This window comes from Cucumis sativus, chromosome 7 (assembly GCF_000004075.3).
Source record: "Cucumis sativus cultivar 9930 chromosome 7, Cucumber_9930_V3, whole genome shotgun sequence".
In the NCBI taxonomy this organism is placed as follows: domain Eukaryota; kingdom Viridiplantae; phylum Streptophyta; class Magnoliopsida; order Cucurbitales; family Cucurbitaceae; genus Cucumis; species Cucumis sativus.
The window spans coordinates 8,332,838-8,345,238 of record NC_026661.2 but is presented as its reverse complement, the minus strand read 5'-3'; the positions used below and the strand labels follow the sequence as shown (position 1 = coordinate 8,345,238).

General features: G+C 31.9%; 1 long non-coding RNA gene across 1 annotated transcript; it reads right to left on the bottom strand.

Moving 5' to 3' along the window:
* Positions 1 to 5,809: 5,809 nt before the first annotated feature.
* On the bottom strand, positions 5,810 to 7,283 carry LOC116405288. Its single transcript, XR_004218445.1, has 2 exons — positions 6,879 to 7,283; positions 5,810 to 6,775 (listed from the first exon to the last, which is right to left on the bottom strand). It is a non-coding gene; the product is annotated as an uncharacterized LOC116405288 (long non-coding RNA).
* Positions 7,284 to 12,401: the final 5,118 nt, after the last annotated feature.

Below are 12,401 nucleotides of genomic sequence, written 5' to 3'. Positions count from 1 at the left end.
CTCAAAGTGGACCTTCAAAAGATTATGAAATTGAGTCTCTCAACTATAGCCATTTACTCAAAATGAAAAACGGTGCACTTTAAAATTGAAGGCTAATTAAATACAGATATATTAGATTGTTCACTGTGGGACATCAAATCAAAATGTGGAATGTAAGAAAGGTGTTAAAAAGGAGTTTACTTTTGTCCTCTAGAAAACATTTTAAGCGATAAATAACAATTTTCAACCAAAAGTTCTCTCCTCACTTTTCTCAATCAAAAGAAAAAGCACAAATTTCTGTTTGTATTTGAGCTGAGCTCCCATTGGTAGGGAAGAAGGATGAAAATCACCCCACCAAAATAGTTTGGGGTTTAGGTTTTACTGGGTGTGTTTAGTTTTAGTTTAATTTTTAAAAGTTTTTTACTTTCCAAGTACAACCACTTAAAATAGTTTTTAAGGATTTTAAACCTTTTATTTTTTATAAAAAATGTTTAAATAAAAATAAATTTTTGAAAATTCATTTTTTTTCTTGTCAATCTAAATGGGTCTTTAATTCTTAAAATTGAATGTTTTATTTGAGAGTTGAAGAGCTCAAATTTAAATAACGTAAAATTTCAAAGAATAATTGCAGGTACTATCATATTTTATAGGCCATTTGCCTAATTTATTAAAAAATAATATATATTTTAAAAATGAAAAGAAAATATAATCGTACATTCAAAGTAGAATTCAAACTCTCTAGTCTATAGTAACGAGGCATGCATGTAACACGTGTGAAGGATGTTTGATAAAAACTGATATGTAATAAATGTGTTTATTAAAGAGATGCATTTTGACAATTATTTTCATCGTTATTGTCAAAATTCAAATGTTTTATTCCTATAGCGGGTTCCAACATACGACAAAATAATGCTTCATTTTTCCAAGTATAGTTTCCAACCAACATGTTTCAATCTATTTTTTTAAGGTCTATTAATCTAATTAAACCCACTTTTGCATTACAAGAATGATCACCTCAACCCATGAAACGAGGCTAAAAGTAATAGGAAAATGAGTATAGGTATGACGGTTGGGTTGTTTCTTACTTAGTAATAGGTTTCAATAATGTATTTACCCAACAAAACTTTACATGCACACTCATGTGTTGCTAAAATTTTGCTTCAAAAAATTGGTTGTTGTTCACTGAGTTTTCAACAATGGATTTAAAATGTCTCACTACTAAAACATTATTAAATTTAACATATTAAATGATGATGTGGCAACATAAATGGGATAAAAAGATTACATATCTTTAATATCTTCCCCTTTCTCCCTTCTTTCTCTTTTTTTCTTTATTAAATTCAACAAAAATCATTCAAACACACACTTTTTTTTATATAAAAAAAAATCAATAAAAAATTCATTCAAACATACCCAAGACATTAAATAACTTATCCAATTTCATATATTTATTAACATATCAACATATATTAAATAACTTATGACATCCATAAACTATTTAAATAACAATTGAACCTGTAAAATTGACCCATATCATAAAATAAAGCAAAATTTACAATATTTAAGCTTTTAAAAATAGGGTTTTTTTTAAAAATATTACAAACCGGAAAAATATTCACGCGGTATAAATCAATTTTGAAAACGAAAAAGCTCATAGGTCTACAATGAGAAATACCAAAAATACCCTAGTCAACACGTGATTAATCGACTACACACGCACATGTAATTCTTTTTCTAAATGATCATGATACGCGATCATGTAGAAAATGATACATGATCGTGTAAGTAGTATCAACACTAGCCACATACGCGCGTGTAATTCCTCTGCTAGACGATCATGATACATAATTGTGTAGTAAATGATACACCATCGTTCAAATATGTACACAATCTTGGTACGTACATGATTTTGTACTAATTCTAAACGTTCTTGGTTCATGATCATGAACGTGAAACAAGATCGTTTATATTTAGTACAAGATTTTGTACCAATATCGTTTAGCTTTGGTACACGATATCGTGTTTCAAGATGATCTAAACAATTTTTATTCAAGATCTATACCAAGATCTTTTATATTTGGTACGAATCTTGAACCAAGATCGTTTAGATCTTGGTACACGATCATTTAGATTTGAAAGAAAAATATATGAGAGATGAAAAAAATCGTTTACCAAGTGAAAATTTGAAGAAGTGAAAATGTTGTTGCACTTCACCTTGTATCTCACATAAGGTACGAGACCTCTTCGGGTTAGTTTGTCAAATAATCTTGCATACTGATCATAATAGCAAATGAATAAATCGTCTAGTCGAAAAGAAATTGCAAAACCAAAAACAAGTTCGTAGATAACTAAGTTGCGAATCACGCTCTCTTTAAGACGTTTCATGGCTCTGCTCTTTTTGTGCAAACAGTTTGATAGTCACATCATCCCCAAGATAAAACAATATCAATCTTCAATTAGTTTTGTATCGAAACCAATTAAAATTCACAAACACTCAAGAGGACACTCTGTTGTCTGTATACATAAAGTAATTTTATCTTGGAAGAGTATGAAATCGGGAGATTTTTCTGTGTTTTTTAGGTGAATAATGAGATTATATGTATAAAAGTGGGGAGGCAGAGGCAACCAACAGTCACAAGTTTAATGACCAATTAATTTAGAAAATCAAAACGATTATATTAATTAATTTAGAAAATAAAAACTAATTATACCAATTAATTATATAAAAGTTTTGATTTTGAAAAGTCAAAAGTCAAAGAAAAATCATTAACAAAGAAAATGTTTTAGCAAAAATATATATAATATTATTTTATTCCTCCTCTCCATGTCACGCTATGCCATGCACGGCTGACCGAACATATCTACATTTACCTATCTCCTCCCTCCTTCCAAAACTTGGGTGTCCTAAGGGCCCAAACCCATGAATGGATGAATGAGTATATGAGGAGACTTTCACATTGAAGTAATGTGGGAATGCAAGTTTTGAAACAATAATAAATATTTCTTTCTCAAATTTTCCATTCAGCAATCCCTCACTTGAAATTTTTTTACTATCAGTCCCCCACTAGAAATTTTTTTAAAACATTTTCATTGAATAGTGTATATCTTTATAATATTGTGCTGAGTAAAGGTGTCGACTTGAACCTTTACGTAGTGACAATAGTTTAGATTATTGTAAAGTAACTTGTAGTTTTGAAATTTACTTCTAACGCAATTGCACACAAAACATTATTCGAGTAAAGTTTTAAAATAGTCAATGTTTCATGGCCTTGCACGTATATCCCAATTTAGTGAACACTCTAGAAATTTGTCTAGAATTCCATAGGAAGCGGCTCTCACTTCCACATTCACGAAGGTGAACCTATCGAGAGTACTCTTATAGCTAGACACCCTACTTGATATCAAGTATATATCTCATTAAGAACCAAGTTCAACCTTCTCATACGCTTCAGAATGTCATGTTAATCACTGAATCATAAGAATAGAACTCTTAATAATTTAGCATGATTCTCGTCATTTTACTTGTGATCAGTTATTTCCCATTGAACGTGTTTCTTGGGATCTTCAGTCTTTCAAGTTAGGTTTAGCTCACAGTAATTCAAATTTCAATAGGCTTGAGTTTCATTCTTTTTTAGGATTTAAAAACCTTCTCTCTTGCCAATCCTTTCGTCAAAGGATCAACCAAGTTGTTATCAGATCGTACATAATCCACTATCACTGCACCTGTAGTGAGAAATTCTCTAACGAGTTTAGGGTCTAGATTTTGTGTTTTCTTAAGATATCTCATTACTAGCATTCCAGTGTTCTAGACTAGGTCTGCTGGTAAACCTACACAGTAATCCTACAATGTAAGCTCTGTCTGGTCTTGTACAATCAAGAACATACCTCAAACTACCTATAATACTAGTGTACTTGGATTGGTTATCATTGTCACCTGTGTTTTTGAACAATTTAACACTAGAGTCATAAGGTGTACAAGTTGGTTTACTTTCGAAGTAGTTGTACTTCTTTAGAACTTTTCTATGTAATAAGATTTGATATAAGGAAATTCCATTTTTACTTATGTAATTTTGATGCCTAACTAGGACTACATTAGCTTCTCCTAAGTCTTTCATGTCAAAGTTTGCACCCAACATTGATTTTTCATCATATATGACGTGCAAGTTTTATCTGAAGATTAACATGTCATCTACGTATAAGCATATGATAGTCCATTGTATAACCTATCTTCAGTCTTATAATAGATACATTTGTCATTCTCATTTACATTGAATCCTTTGGACGTGATTAAGTTGTCAAACTTTTCATGCCATTGCTTAGGAGCTTACTTTAGGTCTTAGAGGGATTTTTCTAGTTTACAAACTTTGGATTCTTGACCATGAACTATGAAACCTTCAGGTTGTTCCACATAAATCTCTTCTTCTAAATAATCATTTAGAAAGGTAGTTTTAACATCCATCTGATGTATTAAGAGATTGGACAGCTGTGTAAAAATCAACACTCTAATTGAGGTGATTCTAGTGAATGGGGAGAATATGTCAAAGAAATCTATGTTTTTTTCTGCATGCATCCTTTCGCTACTAGTCCAGCCTTATACTTATCTGCTGATTATCCAGTTTGAGTTTCTTTCTTAAAATCCATTTGCAACCTATTGCTTTGTAGCCAGGGGTAGGTCAACTAGGTGCCAAGTTCTATTGGATTCAAAAGAGTCTATTTCATCATTGATAACTTCTTTCTATAAGTTGACATCTACTAAGGATAAGGCTTCTATTAGATCTTTTGGATCTTCTATGCTTTTCAAAGTATTCTCCAAAGTCTTTAATGGTTCTAACTCTCTTGCTTTTTCTAGGTTTAATATCTACTTCCTTATCTTGGGTTTGGATCCTAATTGAAGGTAAACTATTTGAACATGAGCCCCCACTAGATTGACTATTAAAGTCCTCACCATTTCTAGATTTAAAAGGAAATCTATGCTCGAAAAAACTTGTGTCGTTTGATTTTATGATTACTTTGTTCTCTAAGCCATAAACCTATAGGCTTTACTATTTTCAGCGTATCCTATGAAGACACATAGGCTCTGCTAGCTAGTTTTCTTCTTTTTAGATAAGGTATTCTAACATAGACTAGACAACCCCAAGTTTTAAGATAAGACAAGTTTGATGTTTTATTCTTAAGGACTTCGTATGGTGAAGTTTTACTGTTTGATTTAGGAATCCTATTAAGGACATAATTAACAGTTTTAATTATCTCACCCTACCAAGATGGTGCTGCTCTTGATTTAAGTAAGATAGCAACTACTAACTCAATTAGAGTTCTATTGTTCCTTTATGCTTTTCCATTCATTTTAGGAGAATAAGGTGCAGTTGTTTTGTGTATTATTCCTTTTGAGTTATAAAACTCATTGAAGGCAACTGAATCATATTCAGTTCCTTTGTCACTATGAAGTCTCTTAATTCTTTTGTTAAACTGATTTTCTAATTTAGTTACAAACACCTTAAACACGTCTAAGACATCACTTTTATTTTTAAGTAGGTAAATAAAAGTATAGTCGAAACAATCATCTATAAAGGATATTACATACATTTTATTATTCCTAGTTAACATGTCATCAAATTCACATCGATTAGAATGAATTCATTCTAAATGCTCTGTTACTCTATTTACAGACTTATGCAAAGTCTTTGTTATCTTAGCTTGATTACAACATGTGCATTTCTCAAATTCATGCAAAGATAGCTTAAGAATAAGATTCAACCTACTCATGTTGTTAATTAGTCTTTTGTTAACATGACAAAGTCTAGCATGCCAAACATTAAAAGTAGACAACATATAAGCAGAAGATAATTTCTTATTAATTTTCAAGTTCAACTTAAACATGCCATCCGTAGCGTAACCCTTTCCCACAAATACATTATTTTTAGTTAAAGTAAACAAGTATGATCTTATGGTTTGTATAAAGCCAGCCTTGTTGAGGATGTATCCGGAGACCAAATTCTTGCAAATTTTTAGAGTATACAAAACTTCCTTCAGCACAAGCGTCTTGCCATATGTGAATTTCAATTCTACTTCTTTAACATGACCACCTTTGTTGTGTGATGATCTCCCAGAAGGATATTCTTATCCTTAATTTTATTATATTTTCTAAACTTACTAAGGTCATGACATACATGACAAGATGCACTAGTGTCTAGCCACCAACCTTTAGACCCCTCAATAACATCAACTTTTGTGATCATAGCTACTAAATCTTCTACTACCAGGTTCACCTGTGTATCAAGACGAATCATGTTTCTACAATTCCTAGTTAAGTGTCTAGGCTTATTTTATTTATAACAAACAATTTGTACTCTACTTCTGGACTGGAGTTTATGCGAATTGTTCTGCTTGTTAGATCCACGTTTCATCTTGTTCCCTTTCGGCTTCATATTCGATTTCAGAATTGCGGTAGGTTTCTTTCTAAGAATCGTGTTCACCTCCTCCTCTATCCTTAATCTTGTGATAAGGATTTCCAGCGAGTACTCCTTGGTTTTGTGCCTTAGAGTGTTCTTGAAATCTTTCCACAGAGGAGGCAATTTGTCAATAATAACTGAAACTTGAAATTGATTGTAGCATCATACCTTTGTTTATAATTTCATGTGATATCTTCTGAATTTCAAGTGATTGAGCCTCCACGGATCTATCATCTGTCATTTGATATCACAGGTATCAGCTCACTGCATACTTCTTCGATCCCGCTTCCTCAATATCATACTTCTTTTATAACGCGTCCCATACTTCTTTCACAGTAGACATGGTACTGTAATAGTCATACAACTCATTAGTAAGTCCATTAAGAATTAAATTCTTACAAATGAAATTGGTTTCTATCCAAATGGTAAGATTCTTGATTTTTTCCTCACTTGGAATTGTCTTTGGAACTTTTGGTTTCTTAGTGGTACATGTGGCAACAACCATTTTCAACGTGAGAAAAAACATCTTTTGTTTCCATCTCTTGAAGTGCGCTCCTTCAAAGCAGAAAGGACGATTGAGATCAGATGACATCATATCACCTTGGAATGATCCAACCATCGCAATAGAAAGAAAACATCTTAAAATTGTTGCACTTCGTCTTGTATCTCATGTAAGGTGCGATATCTCTCCTGGTCTGTTCACCAAATAATCTTGCCTACTGATCATAACAGCAAATGATTAAATCATCTGGTCCAACGAAAATTGCAAAACAGAAAATAGGTTAGTAGATGGTTGAGTCGCGGATCACGCTCTCTTTAAGATGTTTCGCAACTCTACTCTCTTTTTACAAACAATTTGATAGTCTCGTCGTTCCCAAGATAGAATAGCATCGGTCTTCAATTAGTTTTGCACTGAAACAAATTGGAATTCACACACTCAGGAAGACACTTTGTTGCTCGGTATACAGAAAGTGATTTTATCTTGGGCAAGTATGAAATCGTGAGATTTTTTTGTGTTTTTTTTATGTGAAGAATGAGACTGTATATATTGAAGTGGGGAGACAAAGGCAACCAACGATCACAAGTTTAATGACCAATTAATTTAGAAAACCAAAATGATTATATCAATTAATTTAGAAAATAAAAACCAATTATACCAATTAATTATATAAAAGTTTTGGTTTTGGAGAGTCAAAAGTCAAACAAAAATCTTAACAAAGAAAATGTTTGAGCAAATATATATATATATATATATATATATATATTATTTCATTATTCCTGTCCATTGCATGTCACTCTCGACTGACCGATCAAACATATCTACATTTGCCTATCTCCTCCCTCCTTCCAAAACTTGGGTGCCCTAAGAGTCCAAACCCATGAATGGATCAATGAGTATACAAGGAGACTTCCACATTGCTATCTAAGCAATGTGAGAATACAAGCTTTGAATAAAATAGTAATAAATATTTCTTTCTCAAAATTTTCATTCAACAAAAAAAGAAAAAAATATTAGAGATGATGAAGAAGGAAGAAATTCTAGAAGAGGAAATGAAGAAATCACAAACAAGAACGAGTGAGAGTATGAAGAAGAATAAGTAATAATACAAAAAAATTAATAATATGAAGAGGAGATGAATAAATCACAAAGAAGAAGAAGAAAAAGAAATGAAAAATTGTCTGCAATATTCAAGGAAAAATCTGGAATTTATGGAAATATCATATGCTTTTTTATTTTGTTACACGGACCATAAATATTTTGGTGTGTTTTTATATTTATGAAAATTAACCTTAAAAATATCATAAAACAGCTTCCAAAGTTTCAAACCTTCAAAAAGCTTCAAATCGAGCCCAAAAATCTTGAAACCGATAAAAAAAAATTCAAGAATTGGTCCAAAACCAAGTTGAATTGCGCACTAGATGCCAAACTGAAGCCAACCGAAGCCAAACCACACTGAACCAAGTTGACCTCGAGCGAACAGTGCAAAGTCGATAGCTATTTGAGCCGTAGAGTGACGCCTCCCTCCGAGTGCTTATTAACGGTAGCATGGCGTCGACCTTTCTTCAACTTTTAGATGCACCACTGAACTTATTTTTTCTTGCCTCAATTTCTGTGTAGTCGAATTAGAGACATTTTCGTGGTCCGTTTGGGGTGAATTTAGTGTCAAATTTCTTAGAAAAATTTCCCAAATCAAGATTTAACTTTAAATTACAAGATTTACAATAAAAAAAAAGTCCAAAAAAGCAAGGATCTTTATATTTTGATCATATCAATAAATCTATGGCCAAGTTTTACAGAAAACATTCAATTGCAAAACCACATTCACATAGCATGTAGAGATCTCACCAAACTAATGCAAATTTCTAAAATTTTCGATTACAAATTGAGATGGTTCGGATACTAATTAAAAGGATAAAAGCCCTACGGAGTGGGCGAATTAAACAAAACCAATAACTCAAATTTAATTGAAAACTTAAAAATAATAGTAAATTAGAAAAATAATAGATAAACTAATTTACTATAATATAAAAGCTAAGCATGCTTTTACAAAAAAAAAAATAATAAATTACATAGAAAATGAACACTTACATATGTTGAAGTCTATGTATTTGTGAAACGCCAAATTTCAAGTACAACCATTTTAAACCTCCATTTTGGTTTATGGAAACCAAAATTTGAATGAGAATATTGCATAGAGAATTATATTTGTTTTCTTTGAGAATACACGAAAGTCCTTTTTCTTTTCGGAAACACTTCTTCCTTTCTGTCGCACTCTTGCCTCCTGCTTTTTCATTTTGAAGAGAGGGAGTTAGAGAGGTTTCTGGATTACGTGGGAGAACCATCCACATTTCGTATTAATGTAATTTAATTTAAATTAATATTTCAAATAATTAATTAATTTACATTAAATTAAACAATTAATTAAATTATAAATTTAATTAATATTTCATTTAAATCATTTTTAAATGAATATTTCTTAAATAACTTATAGTTTTAGTTTAATTTATTTAATTAAATAAAATAAAGAGAAATTTTCAAAAGTAGCAAATTTTACAAAATATCTACAACCTATAGCAAATTCTATCACATTGATATGCTATAGTGATAGAAGACTATCAGTGATATAATCAAAATTTTGTTATAGCTTGTAAATATTTTAATTTATTTTGCTACTTTTAAAAATGTACCTAAAATAAAACTAAACTATTAATTAATTCTTCAATAATTAATTACTAAATTAAATATCTTATATTTAATTTAATCTAAATTCGAATTATATTCAAATGTAAATTTCTCACCTAACCTATAGTTTTAATGTGTCATGTACATATTAAATTTGAACCTATGGTGTTAAGAATTTAATTCACATTAAATTAATATTTAAACTCATTGAAATATTTTATTATCTAGTAAATTAATTTTGAATCATATTTAAAATTAAATTCTTACAATAAATTTTAATTAAAATATAAACTTTATATTATAATGTATCTCCATAGATTATATTAATTACAAGATTTTCTTTAATTACAATTCCATCTTTTTGTGGCTTGGACATTTGTTCCCAAATATTCTTTGTGAGTTCAAAGGATGACATATCTTCAGATGATTCAGTTTTTCTTGGGTGGCTGCTAGTAAGGCTGCTTGTTGATGTCACTTAGCGCTTTGGAAGTGTTGCCATGAGATGTCGTGATTTCTTTAGATGTTCTTCAGAAAGATAAAGAGATGAAAGGTAGAGACGGTCTCACTGGGTATGCCAAGTTGTTCACATGAAATTTTCAAAGAAAATGTAATTTATGGAATTGAACTTTGTAGATTGATTTATATGGTGTTGTGGATACAATCGTTAATTTTTACTCATTTGATGTTTTCTCTCTAATACAAGTTAAAGTTAAAACTTCTTGATCTTCAGTCATCAGGATGTTGTAGTTGCAAGTCAATTTGAGCTTCGATCTCCTGGAATTCAAGAAAAGTTTAATCTTCCTAGTCTTCAGTATTTCAGAAGATGTTGATCACGAAGTTGATAAGAACTTGCGTGTCTTGAGAGATTTTTAGAAGTTTGAGTATTCAATTCTTCAAAACTTCAATTCTTCCTTCAACTAAAGATCCCTAAAATAAATTGAAATGTCTTTATTTATAGAGAATTTTCATGGATTTTAGGTGTGCTTGGGCCCATTTGCTTGATGGGCTAGAGCTTGGGCTCATTTGACTGCTAGGCTTGGGCTTGGACTCATTTGACTATTGAACTTAGACTTGGGCCCAATTTTTATATTTAGGGTCTGAAATTGAGTTTGTTAGGATAAAACTTAATTACCTAAACCCAAACAATTTATAATTATCATAATGTTTGGTGTGATGACATAGTGAAATTTAATTGGTTGAAATTTTGCTATTCAACAACTGTGAAATAAAATAATATGCAGCAGGCTATGAAATAAAATAATATGGAGGCAGGGTGTGAAATAAAATAATGTGCAAGCATGCTATGACATAAAATAATACAGTGAGATAAATAACACAAATAGAAAAACAAATAACGTACATGCCAAACAAATAAATAAATAATACAGGATGCCAAACAAATAAACATGAAGTGATTTTAATGAATTTAAAGATAAAAAATTTGAATCCACAGTACTTATATTGGCATAAATCTAAAAAAAGAACTTGAAGCATAGTAAATGGGGCCTAAATAAATTTGAAACCATGTCTAAACAAAATTAAAATGACAAATACACAGTAATCTGTTAGACCCCCAATATTATATCAATACCGGAGGAGGGGAAATAAGTTTGTTAAGGGGGGAGACACGTGTGAATAAGTTTGTTAGGGGAGGGAGGGATATGTGAGTAATTGGTTGGGTAAGGTTAGGTTAGTTAGACATATAAATAAGTTTGTTAGGAGAGGGAGGGGTAGGCTTTATTTTTTTTGAGTTATTGAATCTTTCTGTTATTTCTTGGGAGAGAGGGAAACAGAGGATTGTACGTTCTGCTACATTAAATCAATAAGATAGAATTCTCAGTTGGATTTGGCTACGAGTTCCATCAAATTGGTATCAGAGCGTGATCTTGGAAGAAGTAAACAAAGATGGCGCAAACTCGGTTGGAAGAGAAGATGGAGTCGTATGACCAGGAAATTCAAAACATCAAGAAGGAGTTGAGTAAAATGCCAATTGTCGAAAAAACGTTGACCGAAATATCGAAAAACATGGAAAAACAGAACCAAATGATGTTACGATTCATGGAGTCGGCCGCCTTAGAGAGGTCCATGATGAACGAAAGGCTTACCGAGATATCAATGCGGGGTACTCCGGTGAAGAACAACGATGACGACGAAGGGACTTCTATTCGCGAAAACGAACCGAAGCAGGAGGAAATAAAATTGAGTGAAGACGCTAACAGTGACCGCAACAAATTCAAAAAGGTGGAGATGCCAATCTTCAATGGAGATGATCTAGATTCATGGTTGTTTCGCGCCGAAAGGTATTTCCAAATTCATAAGCTAACTGATTACGAAAAGATGACCGTGGCAACGATTAGCTTCTAAGGACCCGCACTGAATTGGTATCGGTCTCAAGAAGAACGGGATAAATTCGCTGATTGGTCAAATCTAAAAGAAAGAGTGTTTATTCGATTTCGATCAACAAGGGAAGGATCTTTATACGGTCGGTTCTTGCGCATTCAACAGACGACTACAGTGGAAGAATACCGAAACCTGTTTGACAAATTAGTAGCACCTCTGTTGGATCTGGCCGATAAAGTGGTGGAAGAGACGTTCATGTCAGGATTGAAGCCCTGGATACAGGCCGAGATGGATTTCTGTGAGCCTCGAGGGTTATCACAAATGATGAGGATCGCGCAGAAAGTAGAAAATAGAGAGGATATTAGACGAGAAGCAAACCTCTCGGGTTATTCGGGAACGAAACTGAGCAATTCTGGAAGCAAAACCAGCACAGCTGGGAATTCTGGAGA